Source organism: Lutzomyia longipalpis, chromosome 3 (assembly GCF_024334085.1).
Source record: "Lutzomyia longipalpis isolate SR_M1_2022 chromosome 3, ASM2433408v1".
NCBI lineage: Eukaryota > Metazoa > Arthropoda > Insecta > Diptera > Psychodidae > Lutzomyia > Lutzomyia longipalpis.
In genome coordinates, this window is record NC_074709.1 from 17,863,003 (window position 1) to 17,879,035 (window position 16,033).

Sequence of the window (16,033 nt, forward strand, 5' to 3'; positions counted from 1 at the left end):
TATTCTCGAATGTAGATTGGTGTTTTATCTTCCTCTGCACGTTTACATTTACGATGTACATTCATATATGGAGCCACATTACCATATGAGAAATTTAATATTGCTTTACAAAAAGCGGTTAAACCATTAAAATTTTATGCGTATGATGTTATTAAAGGGTAAACACCAAAATATCATTTTCAATTTTGAATTTAATTCATTTGAAACTCTGCAGGCATTTTTGTTTTTTTTATGATTTACAAAAAGTTTCTGGAATTTAGTTTTTATTTGACAAAAACTATGTTGAATTTAGATTTTTTTTAAATTAATCAATTTGATTTATATAAAAATGTTAAAATAAAGTGTTTCAATGTTCTTAAGAAGATTAGAAATGCTTTTATTATCAATAAGTAATTTAATCGATGAGGAACTGATTTTTAGTTTATTAAAAATTTCGGAAAATAAAACGGAAAACTCACGAGAAAAATTTCATTTCACAATAGAATCTAAATAATGCAATTCATTAAAATTTGTTGTAAAATATTCTATATTTTCTCAACAAATAAATCTAATTCTATTTGTATATAATTTTTGTATTATTAAATCAACTAAAAAGTATTTTTTTTTCTAACAACAAAACAAAGTAAAATTTCACAAAGAATCTAGAAGAAAAAGAAAAAAAAACAAAATTTTCTTCTGGGACACCTTGCGATGTTGTAGCAGAGAAATGCATCCTGGTGATGGAAGTTTCGGAGTTGCATCTTCTATGCTGTCGCTTTGCGATGCTATTTTCACCCAAATGCATGACACCAAAAAGATTGCAGGAACATCCTTTGGGTGTCTGACATACGAAAGGAATTTCTTTGATGCACAAAATTGCACAGAAATTACTTTATCTTCCCACCCAAGGAAAATCAAAAAACTTCATGTAAGATAAGCTGGAGCTTTCTCCTTTTACTCCCACACTGACATACCTCTGAGCTGCATTTTATGTCCCTTGCCGCTCCCCAAAATGAAGTTGCTCCATTTATGAGTATATACACCCTAAAGGTCCGCAGAAGATTATATGGAACATTAAGGGATAAGCTGGGCGGCGGTGGAGGTGTTGCTTAGTGTGGTTTTACTAAAATTCCATGCATAGAAAATTCCGAATGAAGAACCCCAAATTTGCATATCCACACCATTAATCTCCGCGGGATAAAAAAGAGAAATCAATATTGGGAGTTGGTACCATAATTTGAGCCAAAATAGACGCGAGAAATCCATCCTCAGAATATTTCTAGGGCTTTAATGAGCAGTGAAGGCTGACAGTTGGCACAAAAAGGACGCGCGCGAGAACAAACAAAGGGACAGCAGCACATTCCTTGGGGGTTGAAAAATTAAAATCTTAAATAATGTCAACACCACGAGAGTAGACGGTTTTTGTGGGTAAAAATAAGAAATATCACCCAGCACAGGGGAACTTTCATTAAATATTCGCACGTACGTATCATATGGTAAATGGTGGACATTTATCTTCCCCCAAAGTTTTACCACCCCGAGACGGAAAGAGATGCGCCCCACATAGCTCCCCACACACAAACAGCCATAGCGACCCGGTAAGGGTACAAAACCCTGTATACGGAGCACCGAGAGTGTGTGGCAGGATGAAAAACAGGGAAATACATTAGAGAATATTTTAAAAGTGACAGACAGATACAGTGGAGTGCATATAAAACTTTCTCGGAGGATCCAAAGTGCCTCTTAATGTATTCACTTTGTGCAAAAGAACACCAAAAGAAAGCGAAACACAACTTGAGATTGTCCTCCGGGGCATATTGGGATCATGCAAGGTGTATATGAGATGAAAATTATGCGCATAGAGCTTGGTGGAAAAACACCTGTATTTTTTCCCTCTCTTCAGCGTTACTTTTTGCATTTCACCGTTTGTGCTTCTTCCATCACCAACTTCACCATCTAAAAGTGATTATACAAAAAAAGAAAAAAAAAGGTTTCAGGTTAAAAGAGCTTCTGCATAGAATTGTTTATCACAGCACTATCCAAACAATTTTTATATGAATTTAATTTGTAAAAAAAAAGTGATTTCATTGAGGCGAGATCGAAACGTGGGTGGTTGTTTTTATTAACGTTTTTTAACATCATTTCAACGTTCTTAGAAGTTTCAACATTATGTATGTGCATTGTACATATGTATATAAAAAGACTAATAAAAATTCTCAAATAACGTGTCTTAAATTATCTTGTTCTCATTTTATTTCTTTTTCTTTGCTTAAAAAAATCAAATAAAAAATCAGTGAATATTAAACGTTTTCTAATTTGTCGAAATTCCTGCAAAGAAGCTGAACCTGTTGATTCTTATTTCTAAAGATTGTGTTTTTCTGTACAAACTACAATCAATACTCTATCGAGATTCACTTATAAAATTCTAATGCGATTTTGTGCACTCCTAAAGCGCAGGATAATTTTTATTTTTGTAAAAAAACCTATATAGAATATTTTGTTCTTGAAATTAAAAGAAAAAAGTAAGTTTCTCTATTTATAATTTCTTGTTTTTGAAACTTTTTTGTACAATGTATTTTTAGAGTTAAAAGAAAAAAACTCATTTCAAAGGAAAATGTATTTTTCCATGTTTTTTAAGAAGTTCGCGTGTTTAATTCTATTTAATTTTTTTCTAGAAAAAAAAATGAAACCTCCAGTAAAAAAAGAAAATAAAAAAATAAACCTAATAGTGCAATGAAATGCTAAAGAAAATAAATATTTCAAGAGAATGTGAATTTTAAAATCCTCAACTATACATAAAATTTAATACAAAATCTCATGATAATTTAATGTTTATGTTACAGAGAGAGAGGGAGAGAAAATGTTAATATCTTTGGAACTTAATTAATAAATTCCCATGACAAATTTTTATTCAGTGAAAAAAAAGCCATAAAATAAAATTTGCACAACACTGTGCATAACATAAATATTTTATAAAATTCCTTGCATAAATTTTAAAATACACTGACCTCAATTTGGTCACTAAAATATCATGAATGCGGTATTCATGGCCCTTCGATTGATGAAATTGGCAAAGGAAAATAAAGTTTTTTTTATTGTTCTTTTTTTATTATTTTTCATATCACATGTGGAAAATTTCCTGCCAACATGAATATTTCATTCAACATCATAATGCAACATTGATGACATGTACCTACTCATTTGCGGAAACATAATACCCACCATGGATTAAATAATCCTACCAGACGAATTCACATCCTCTATACTCGGTGGGATTTCTTCCTCCCTTTCGTGCCACCGGGAAGCTTGGCGTATACCCACCGTCTTGGACTAACATCTTGCAAAGGAGGATTAATGGGAATGGGGCGAGTACTTTGTGTTAAAATTTCAAACAATCGAGAATTATCCCGGCACATTCTTACTCATTCTTGCCACGTCCATTTATCTCCATTTACATGGTGCAAGAGGAACATCCTCCACGAAATATTGATGAAGTGAGATCGAAAACGTGCATCTCGACAAAAATCCAATTAGTAGAATGGGAGTGAAATAACTCTTTTATAAACCAATGAAGTCCTTTTTTTGCAGACACAAAATCTTCCTTTCTCGAAACATTTTCCATTTTGGATTTGTATGGGGGAAATTAACGGGGGGATTAAAGGGGGTAAGCATTGACTGCAAAAATCCATTTCATGTTGATGATGGAAAGCTCGGAAAGCTCTATATGTACTTAAGATTGCCTCTGACATCTGCAGCGGAAAGATGGTTTGAAGTTCCCATCCAGATTGGTGAAAGTTTTGGAAATTCATGTGTTTGGCTTATTTTACAGTAAAAGTAGAAAATTTTCATTGAATATACAATATAGAATTTCTGGAACACATAGTAGAAGGAAATGGGACAAAATAAAGCGATAAAACACTGATAATGGACACTGTAAAAGCTAAAGTTTGCAAATGGTATTCTATTGGGGGGCTTATATTGTCCTTTGTTAAGGAGTTTTGGGAAGTTTTGCTTATATTTTGGCAATTTCAGTTTACGCTTTTCCTTTTTAAAAAGTTTTTTTTAATGGCCGACATTTTCCAATATTTCCTTAAATATATCAATTAGTTTATTAAAATCGTTTAAGCACAAAAGAAAAACTTAAAGAAATTATAGTAAATCCATAAAATAAGAAAATAAAGAAAATCATCTTCAAACCCTCTTGTATCTTTAAGGATTTGAGATTATAGAGAAAATTCTATTTCATTAGGTCAATCCATGCCGAATAAAAGCATTTTAATAATTTTATCCGCTAACTATGAAGCACAATGTTGTACTATTTAGTATATGTAAAGGCAAGATTATTCAATGATTTTCCCCAAATGCTCTAAAAGTTGCATAATGCATAATATTAAAATGTTTTATTCCAATGGAATGAGTCACCCCCAACCCCCATCTGGTGTCATCTAATGTCTGTACGGAACTAAAATGTGCGACTGTTATATTAGTTTATTTTCCGACTAGCTGAAGATATGCGAGAAAATGGCAAGTTTCAGCACATTCTATACTCTCATATGTTTCCTTCTCATGTCATACCTCCTTCTTCTTCCCGTAGGGAGGGTTGGTTGAGAAAGAAGAGCTCCGTGACTTGTGGGTGGGTGTCTGTGAAAGTCAAATTCTCACAATTAAATGCAAATAATTTTCACTTGAACTGAAACAGAAAGTGTAATCGCATTTCACGTGATAACGAAACTTTAATAATAATTTGCAAAATTTGCAATTCACGTGCTTGAGTTGGTTGTGAGATGCAACTTCGTAGTGCATTAGAGGGTGAATGAAGTAAATCATTTATTGAGACACCTCCTTCATCTCTTTAATAACATTAAAATAAATTAAAAGTGAAGTTTTAATCCGTTAATGAGATTTGAGCTTTTTCTTTTACATTCAATTTGGCTTCTATGTACACTCATAGAACAAAATCTGGAGGTGCAAATTTGCCACCGCAAAAGTGCTATTTTTGCCCCTCCAAAAGTGGTGTGCTGCTGTCAAACTTTTGCACGTTTGTCCCGAAAATAATTTCTTCCACCCTTCCATATGACATTCTTCCGTATTCCATAGGAAATGTCGTACGGTGAAGTGGAAATAAACAAATTCGTTTATTAAAAAATTATATTTTACCAGAACAAAATTAGAGAACAGGGTACCAGGAGAGAAAAGATGCCAAACGATTTGTGGGCATAAAAAAAAACAAGATGGCGACTATTTTTCCGCCATTTTGAGTTATTCACTACAATATTACGGCCTCTACTATAGATAAAAGTTTAAAAATCCGACATTTAATAGATTTTAATAAAATCTTTTATTAAATTATTTATTTATTATTACAATTATTTCTTGTTTTTTATTATGCTCTTCCAGCCGCCATTTTGAATTATTTCTTTTCGTGATAACTCGCCTTCCGCTATAGACAGAAGAGTGAATTTGGATATCTGGGTGTTCAAAAAAAGCGCAAAACTTTTTTTTTTGAATATCTTTTCTTATGTTTGAGATACCGGAAATCCAGTGATAGATTTGTTTTCAGGAGACAAAAGGTAATTCTTCTGACGTATTTTCAAAATGGCCACCATCTTTTTTTTTCCAAAATAGTGTTTTTTACCCCAAAAATCTGAAGTAAAAAGATTTTTTCGGATACAACTCAAGAATGACTTAACCAATTAAAAAAAAATTAAATGTTTGTAGATTGTTTTTCTTACAAAATTTATCAAAAAAAAGTTTTTTTAGGGAGCACTTTAAAAAAAAAATAAAAAAATGGGTGAAAAAACTTTATCGTTGCAAAGCCTATAGTGAAAGACTTTCTAAAATAATTTCTGAAAAAGAAATAGTCAATACAAAATGGCCGCCTTTTGCCTTCACACTTATTCAAAATATTTTAATAAGATTTAATATATATTCAAATTTCTTCTTCTGTCTCTAGTGAAAGGCGGTATATCGCGAAATGAACTAATTCAAAATGGCGGCTTGGAGACTTGCCATTTTTTTTGAAAGATTTTAATGAGATCTACAAAATATCTAAATTTCACTCTTCTATCTATAGTGGAAAACGAGATATTGCGAAATGACATAATTCAAAATGGCGCCTTGGAGATTAGCCAAAATTTTGGGAAAGATTTTATTAATTTCTACCTACAATTTACCAAAATTTGAGATTACTATCGTCTTTATTTATAGAGGGCGAGATATTTCAAAAAAAAGAAATTTCGAAAGAAATAGTCGCCATCTTGTTTTCATGACAGAAATCTTGTGATTTTATTTTCATTAAATGTCATTCATAAATATATATGTATATATATATATATTTTTTTAATTTTCTTAAAGAATAAATGAATTTACATATTCATATTTTAATGTCGAGACGTGACATGTGAAATTCCTATGGAATGTCCCATTTGTGTCGGCAAATAGAGGACAAAATTTTAATGGGGTGATGAAAAAATAAATAATTTTAATCGTATTTTTCCATGATTTTCACCAGTTTTTCATTAAATAGACCTTTGTTTGGTGTATTATATTATCTCTTATAATGTATTTTCTATATTAGTGAAAATTATAAGGCATTTTTTTGAGAGAAAAAATTTGACATCTTGCTGCACCACTTTTGCGGTGGTAAATTACCACTCCTCAAAAGTGTTACTGAAAACACCACTTCTACTTCCGTATTTATCACTTTGCGGTGATAAATACGGAATTTTTTCTATGAGTGTATACTAAAAATCCAATGGTAAGTCCTCTTCAACCGCCTTTCTTTATATACAGTGGGACCCCAGTACAACGACGGCTTGGTTGAACTACTCTCGCGCATTGAAAATAATGAGTGTGAAGAGTACATCAGAGTGGTCGTTGTACTGGGGTCCCACTGTACAGGGGTTTGGTAATCTACATAATTAGTCTGGCTATTTGATTAATTACTTTACTCATTTATTAAATTTCTTAGTTTCAAACTAAAGATGAAATTGTAAATTAATTTTCTAATAAGTAATTGGGCAATAATAAAATCTTCATCTCTCCGTAAAAGTTTTTACGATGAAATAAAAACGAAATCTAAAGAAAAGATTCCCAAAATATCAATTCAGCAATCGCAACAGAACGTCTTCAAGCAAATTCAGAACCAAACTTCAAAACACTATGAAGAAGAAATTATCTCATTTGCTTTCAACCAACCCCTCACACCATCGCCCATTTCAATTAACGTAATTTAGAGGGATTTATAATTTTGATAAAATACAGCTTTGTGTTTCTCCAGGGGGAAGATATTTGAGGATGATGGCAAGTCAAAGAATTTTACCTAAAAGCAAATTTGTCTCAATCTATCCCTATATATTGTAGCGCTAGAGTTGAAAAGGACTTTTATTAAACCCTCTCAGCTTTCCTACAATTAACAAAATAGATTAAATCCCTTTTACATTTTTCCCTCAGCGCACGTCCCAACTCACCCTCCTACCTCACTGTTTTTTCGGGTAGGTTACGAGAACAGGAGAGGATATGAAAATTTACTTCATGGATTTTCATATTTTCAGGAAATTATTCATAAATTCATTGAAAACTTTCTCCATTCTCCAAATGGAACTCCCATGAGATTAACCCATGCTAACGAGGTCATAGATCTTCTGTACCTAGGACCTTCATTTTATAGAATTTGACTAATAAGCCTATAAGAAATATAATTCCTGAAAAAAAAATTTTTAGCCCCCATGGGGGCGTCGGTAGACACCGTATGATATATCATACGTTTAACGAAAGGGGGTTGAAAAAATTCAATTTTTTCTCAGTGTTGAAACAAAGATTTTAATTTATTTAAATGCATAAATTACATAATTTATGCTGAAATTAAGTATTCTGGTTAGATTTTGGACCAGAATTAATTAAATTGATCCAAAAGAACTCCAATCCTTGGGTTTCACAATCAACTCACCGCGTTCTTGTAGAGTTCTAGTTCTAAGAATATAGAGACTGAACTTGTCGTGATTACCACAGTTATCCTCATCGCTAACAGTTGCGTAGCCAGGAAATAAAATAACCATCTCAAGTTGCATGGTTGGCTCTAGGACGGAGACTTCTTGTGAGCATGCTGACAAGTCTCCGGACAGAGCCGGATGTGCTATCCTTCTTCGTTCTCAGACCTACAAAAATCAAGATTTTCGCTATAATTTCTATATTTCCTAGTGTGAGGTACTTCTTAATACTTACGATGTATCTGATTTAGCACTTCCTGGCATTCCTTTTCACTGCAATCTTAATTTTTATTCCCAAACCCTTAGATCTTCTCTCACAGAAATAAACTCGCACTATAACCTAAAAAGTACCTCAATTCAACCAACGTATGATATATCATACGCAGATGTTTATCGCGCAAAATAATTAAATAATTTGCGGTCGGAGACGGATATTTTGGTTAATTCACAAAGTTTTATTAATAAATAAGTGATTTTGCACAAAATATTGCAGAGAAAAAGGAAATTGTCACTTAAAATACACACATTTTGGTTCCCGGACAACATTGCAATTGGATACACTTAGATTTTTGTCAAAAAATAATATTATTTTATGTTTTTGACACCCAGGAAAATTAATATAAAGAGTTAAGGGTTTATAAAAGTGGAAAACACTAACCCGGAAGGAAATTTTTGCGAATTCGCGTCATAAAAATTAAACAAAAATTACCAATTTTGCGTATGATATATCATACAAAAAGTGAGGATGGGTTAAAAGGTAATTTCGTAACATTTCACCGAGGTAGAATAAACATTTGAAAGAAGAATTTTATATCTCAAAAAGCAAGATAACTCCCATGATTTTTCCATGCTGAACTTCCTGCTAGCATTATGAAATTTCCGGGATGAACGATGGCAATCAAACCATGTGAGTTAAAGAGCTCAAAGTCGGATCTTTTATCAAATATTAATCAAATTGACGATACTTTCATGGAAATAGAGAGAAAGTGCCTCACACACATATACATGGTATCAAAGGAAAATTTGCATTTAATAGAATTATCAATGTCCTAAATTTTAATGTTAGACACTGTCGTACCCGGAAGTCCTTGTAGGGGGATGTGAATAGAGAGACTTACCAATTATGGTTCACGTGCAGGAATGCTAGAGGTGGAAGACTCTGCACACATAAATTGAATTATATTGCTCTTTAGAGTCATCCTACGTGTGTGTGATATACTTGAAAAGTTCCATCGCAATTGAGAGGCACAATGGACCCATTTTCCATTACATCACACAACTTACTATGTCACCACTGTGATATGTTTTAATAAAATTTTCTCCCAAGAACTTTCTCAAAGCACTTGTCAGTATAGAAAGTGAAGAGAGAAAGCTGTCGACGGCAGTTTTAGCTATATGTTTAGAGATGTGCAAACAAATAGTAGGTATGTGTATTATTGGTAGTGCATTTTTCTATTGTAAAAGCTCTATAATGGTTTGCCTAACAAAATAAAGGAGAATTATCAAGAGATGGCGCTGATTGTGAAATAAAAGTATGAATGACCTATAAATTATCTTAACATACTCGTCAGATTTTGTGTGCTATATTTGCAAAACTAGGACAAGCATTTTGTTGTCCCAGGAAGCCTATTAGACATCCTAAAAGGACTTCCAGATGACGAAGCATTTCTAATTTGACAACTAGTGACATCTACTGATATTTATGTTGGATTTTCATTGCTTTTTTTGTATTTTATCAATAGGAATTGCAAAGAAATGAAACAAAATTGATCAAGAAAAATTAAAGACTATAAAAAAAGAAAATTTCTAATCTAGACCCTCTAGCCCACGTGAATAATTGTTGAAATTACGGAAAGCTTGATAAAATCCATTTTTTATCAAATGATTTGGAAAAACAGATTCACTTAGAATTTTTCATTGTACTATTTTTTTTCTTTCAAAAATCAATTCAACAACATTCCTGAAAAACCCTCCTGTGGGGAAAATTTTTCCCATTTTCCCCTAGCTTAATGATAAATTAATGCACCCTCCCCATTGGGGGAAATGGCTTTGGGAATTCTCGGTAAAAAAAAAACCGGTTGAATTTCGCTCATATAAAATGTGTATTGTATACGTCAACTAGTTATTGATTATATGTCACGAATTGTTATTATATTCAATTATTAATTCGACTCCATTCGACTCTATTGTGGATGGCATTATGCTCAATTGGGTGGAAGCCGCAAAATTGCAAATGACTATAAAATAGCCACGGCTGAAAAAAAAACATAAAATTTGTAATACCGATATCGTGTCGAACCACATATTTGACTACATTATGGCCACACAATTTTTTTTAATTAAATTTTACGAAAAAAAATTCATTAATTTTTTCCTCGTAATTGGCAAACCAAAAAAAATCAATTGAAATTCACAGAGATTTATTTCTTCATGAAGACAATTTTAATCAACAAATTAATGCTTAATTTTCTCTAGTCCTCCGATCACAACTTAATTTTATTTTATCTGTTTTAATTGATTTCCAAAATTAAATTCAATTTATTTGGTATATAAATAGCAGAAATGTAAAATGGATCAAACCAAACTAATTAATGACAATTTCTATTGTTGGATCGTTTCAGTTGAGTAATACATTTTGCAACCAATAACACGTAAAATTTAATTTCAAGTTTAATTTCAAGTTTAATTTACATGTTGTGTATACATTAACAAGTAAAGTTATACGAATTAAATACGCAATTTAATGAATTTAAAGCTTTTTGGGAGTTTTTTAATTAGTTTTAAATTTAGATAAATTGAATTATTATAAATCTGCAAACAAAAATTTTTTGAGCTTGTAAAGCTTTTTTTTCTAAATTTATTAGTTTTGAATTTTTAGAACTAGAATAATAGCCTCAAAACACGAATTTAGAAATAAAAAACCAACAGAATTTATTTTACAATTTTATGTGAGCTACTCTATTGGATGTTGGTGTAAATTAGTATAAGTTCTTATTCAATTGACAAAGAAATAAATTTCAAAGAAATTTTTCAATACGGAATATCTTCCTTTTCATGTTGCTTCACAAAAGAATAATTTTATTCTAAATAAACATCTTCAATAAAATGCTAAATTTTATGTATTGTCATCATTCACAAAAAAATTAGACAGATTGTTTCAAAATGAATGAAAAACAGAGCTGAACGACAAGAATAAAAATAAGTTTGCAAAAATTCAAATTCAACAAAAACATCATGGGAAAAAGTAACAATTTTCCTCCTTTATTTCCACCCTCACTTCTGTGGAAGCTTTATAATAAAATTCAATTCGAGATGGGAATGGACTTGGTGTGTACGATATATAAATGTATTTAAAGTGGTACATGTACGATGAGTTGAACATTGAATTTTTTTTTCGAGGAATTCAGGAAAAAAAATCCAGCGAAAAATGTTAGACGTATGGAAATGGCATTGTTGGTGAGACAACTTTCTCCGCGGCAATGGGCGGGGTGTGAGAACATGAGGATTTTTTCGGATGTGAACGAAAAAAAAAGCTCTGGGATGACAGTTTTTCTTTTCGTGTATAAATTATGCTCCAAACGAGTGAGACCGTTGCGAGGGGAAAAAGTCTTTGCATATGCATAATGTGGTTATGTGAAAATTTAGCCTTGCATATTTGGTTTATTTGCACGTGTGCATGCAGAAAACATGGTGTCGATATGCACAATTTAACATTTTCCAAATGAATTTTCGTGAAACTTTCATTTTAGAGAGTGAACATTGAATTAAATTTAGTTCGTAGAAATTATGTTTGTTAGGCGATATTGACCTTCAATTAATTTTTTTAATCTCTTTGGGAAAATTAGATAATTTCTCTCCACCAATAAGGCAACTATAAGAACTTTTAAAATAAGAGTATTTTTTCATTAAGCACAACATCCGAGATTAATCGTCAAAATAATTTCACGATCTCGCACAAATGCATTGCCCTCCAAATTGCAGTACCTCACCTATGTATATGTACACTTGAGATGTAGTGTAATCACCCACCGTGCAAAATTGCTGGAAAATTCGCATCCTCTTGGTGCCATCGGTTTGGAAAATGCAAAGCTGAGGTTGGGGTTTTCTATTTAATGAAGTTGCATTTCAGTTTCGTTCTGCATGTGCACGAAAATAAATCTCATCCCCCCAACCCCTCCGCAGCAGGGACTCCTAGCGGTGCACAATTTGGTTGCAAATGTATCATGATTCGTCTAAAAACGCCATGGGGTTTTCCCGTACACTCCACCCACTTTTCCGGGTGTGTGTGTGTGTGTGTTCTGTTTAATGAGGCTGCGAAGGGGGTTAAGAGCGCACACCACCCAAAAGCTCAATGTGGGGAACTGGGGGGTGGTATGCCCCACTAGCCTACACTGCAAATATCTCAATTATGGTGATGTTTTATGCGGATTCTGTGGTTTCAAATTGTTCCCCTGCATGGGAGTTTTGTAATATAATGTTTGCTATATTGAATACGACAGAAACAGAAAGCCCAAATGACCATTAAGCCACATCCAAATCATAATTTTACCAAAGTTTTCGTGTTACAGGGCAACTCTATTTTGGAGTGTGAGAGGAGGAAGCCCTCTTTTGGGTTCTTCTGTGTGTGTGTGGAGGGAGGGGAGGATGGAAAACCATGGAAAGCGATTATAATTACGTAGAAAAACAACTTGCTGGAAAACTTTATATATCCAGAACGGGAGGGTGTATTTTCGACTATATGAACTTCCCTCGTCGTCACTTTACTCATTTCGCTTTATCACTCTATTGACAGCTTTTTGATAAAACTTTTTGCTATGATTATAAATGCTGGAGATGTTTGGGAAATTATAAAAGGAAAGTTTTGAATCAATTTATGAGACCACATTAAATTGCGAAGAAAAAAAAAAAAGAAATGCTTTTGGGGTAATTTTAAATAATTTCCATACAAAGCCACTTAACCAAATGTTGGCTAATATTTAGTGCAGTTGGTTAGTGTGCAATGTGGTTAAGCAAATGTTGTGAGTTCAATTCAAACTGCTGCTCATTTTTTTTCAACCACAGAAACAAAAGCTCAAGCAATGAATCATGCACTATATGAAGTAACATTAATTAATTTTATTAATTCCTTGCAATTACTTCAGTAAGACGTGCATATAGGATTTACACCTTCCCCTATCCCTTTCCCACACACACACACACAGGCAGCACATCCTAGAGAGCACCACACCTTTCCGTATTCACACCAGCGCATGATGTGCAAAATTCTTCGCAAGCAAAAGAAGGATATATACTCTTAATTAAACTTGTCTAATTTATACCTGGTAATTTTCTCTGCATGAAAAGAAAAATCAGATCCCGTCGCTTCCTCTTATCCAACAATAAATTCACCCCGCACTTTTTCGGTCGAGGGGGTTTTGCCACTTTCTGGAGGGCCTCTCAAAAAAAGAGGGCAGATGGTGTGAAAATGGAGAGAGACGCCGGGGAAAAAGTGTAGGGAAAACGCACCTAATCCTTTATAATCGATAAAAAAACAAGAGAATGGAGAAACTTTTGTTAACAAGTTCTATTTTCTAATTTACAGCTTCTTTGGTAAGAGCTTCGCAATGGCTTTTTGGCTCAAGGGAGGGTGTGTGAATTCAATGATTTGTAAAATGACTTTAAAATTCTTCAGCACGTTGCTTTTTCACGACATCAAGTTTAAATTGTGTCGTTGACTCCCCGGTGGCGGGCAAGAGGGCTCTTAACGTACATGGATTTTCAGCTTTTATTGAATTTACAAAATATTCTAAATCAAAAGGGAAATGTCAATCAAATTAATTTAGGTTTAGAAAAGTTTTTTTTATTTATCCCAAAGAAAATTTTTAATACTTTGAAAACAAAATTTCTTTGAAAACTTTTTCCTATTAGTTTTGATCAGAGTTTTGATTAAAAATGGTGAGGGGCGAATACACTCTGTTTTCCGCTATATTTAGAAACAAATGAAATTTCTTGTTTGTAAATAAATACGAGAGGAGTTTTATGTTTGAGCCCAAAGCGATAAGAAAAGAAAAATAATAATAAGAAAATAATAGAAAAAAATAAGAAAATAAAAAACTCTGAGGTACATTAAATTTAAGGAAGATGATATATATACATATATATATATATATATATATATTGAGGGGCGCATAAATTAATACACGATTTTGAGGGCTAATATCTATTCACTTACTTGCAAAGTCGTGCATTAATTTATGCGCCGCCCCGTTTTTAGTTTTTAGAATATTTTCTTTTTTCTTTAGCTCAAACAATTTGGCATTTTGGCTAAAAGTGGAAGAAAAAAATTACATAATGTCAACTAAATATATCAATTATAGTGTTTCTATAGCACTAATTATAATACTTACTCTCGTCCAGGATTGACGCTTGCTTTTACCCCATAATCATCTAGGGTCTGACGGGCCTCAGCCATAAATTCTCTCATTTCTAAGGCCCTTGCGTCTAGTTATTTGATGTGGTTTTTTAGTTCCTCCTTTAGTTGATAAGACACATTTTTGTCGTTTCACTTTCACTTTTGAAAATGTACTTATTTTATATTTTCCCAATAAAAAAAGTTAGAGAAGGGTTTTTCAAGAAAAACAATTAATTTTAATGCTGTTGAAATAATTTTTAAAACACCAAGCACACAACAAAATCCTCTTCATTTCCTCTATACGTTTAGAACTGGTACATAAAAGTTTCCATCAGGGGGTTCTATGAGTGGAAGTTATATATATGGACAAATGTTATATATATGGGGCGAAGTGCTCTCGAGCTTAAATGCTGTCCAGATTACTATTTTTCACACTTCCTGTGCTAGAAAACGAAAAGGCCATTCATCATTCGTTGGGAGAATAAATTGTCACTAAAGGAATAAAATGTAATAAATTATAGTGAAAATCACATGTTCTACTTCTTTTCTTTTGTCTTGTTTAAGTGGTATGTTTTATGAGTTTGGGACCCAACCATCACCTTCCCTCCCGCAGCTTATCGTTCGTCTTCCGAATCGGAAATAGAAGAAAAAAAGTGAGGGAGAAAAAAAGCGTGACAGTTACTTAGAAAACCATAATTATCTCTTTTTAAGGGGGAAAAAAGTTAGGAAATTGTAAAAGCTATTAAATTAATTGGAAAACAATAAATAAAGAAGAAGGGGAGTTTATTCGATTTTATACTGGAAAACTCTGTATTCGAGGATTACATTTTATGGAGATTTCCCTTGATTGAGATTGGCTGGGAAAAACCTGGAAAAATCAGCCAAAAAATGAAAACAATGACGTCACTATTGTGTTTTTTATTTTTTTTAATGTATCAAAAATAAAAATAATTTGTTAAAAATTTTTGTTATCTTTGAGATTTTCTCTTCACATTGTTATTAAATTAAATATTTCACTGTTAAAAGAAAATAAATATTTGCTAAAAATATATCTCTATGCTGTTTCCAACAGCAATTTGTTTACTTAAAAGCAATGCAATTAACTTCATAAACACCTTGATGTAATTAATAATAATATTCAGAGCAACATAATAAAGTAAAAGACGTGTGCGAGGTTCTTCTTTTAAGTTCTCCGTATATGGTTTGAAAATTAAATCCATTTTGGGATTTGTTTAGAACCATCTTCCTTTGCAACTATTTACACAGAGCAATGGTAAAATGTACCCGCATTTAATTAACGGTATGATGTACGTACAGGTGCGTTAATTATTAATTTTATCCAAGTCGAAGGTGATATAATAGCTGAGTAACAAGGAAACGTCTCACATTACTCAGAATTATACATAAGAATATAACTTACACCCCATTAAAATGTGTCATAATTCCTACTTCTTTATCTCACGCTTTCCAGCCCCTTCTTGACGTCGGATAATTACTATTCACCTGCGGCCACATAATTCCATGGGATGTCTGTGAGAAAAATGTTAGGCATTTCAGGTGGTGGATATGTATGTATATGATATGGCTTTTTATGAGACATCCCATTCATTTACCTGTCGCTCCACACTGCCATGGTTTTGCTTCTTAAAATTTTCGCATCCCGTCCCCGGGAAAG

At 32.6% G+C, this 16,033-nt stretch overlaps 3 protein-coding genes across 5 annotated transcripts in view; 1 reads left to right on the forward strand and 2 right to left on the reverse strand.

Moving 5' to 3' along the window:
• The window catches only part of LOC129792419 (lachesin), an 83,980-nt gene that overhangs the window by 54,771 nt on the left and 13,176 nt on the right, over window positions 1-16,033 (forward strand). Inside the window, exon 1 of one of the 3 annotated variants that reach the window (XM_055831477.1) lies at window positions 1,440-1,461. The exons of the other annotated variants lie outside the window; for them this stretch is intronic. The gene's annotated coding sequence lies outside the window, so the exon portion shown is untranslated. Of the gene's footprint in view, window positions 1-1,439; window positions 1,462-16,033 lie in introns of those variants that run through there. 3 annotated transcript variants of the gene reach the window in all.
• Window positions 1-16,033, reverse strand: part of LOC129792365 (transient receptor potential cation channel subfamily A member 1) — a 1,125,827-nt gene that overhangs the window by 1,583 nt on the left and 1,108,211 nt on the right. The gene's annotated exons all lie outside the window — the stretch shown is intronic.
• Window positions 1-16,033, reverse strand: part of LOC129792430 (PIH1 domain-containing protein 2) — a 927,269-nt gene that overhangs the window by 1,583 nt on the left and 909,653 nt on the right. The window lies entirely within an intron of this gene.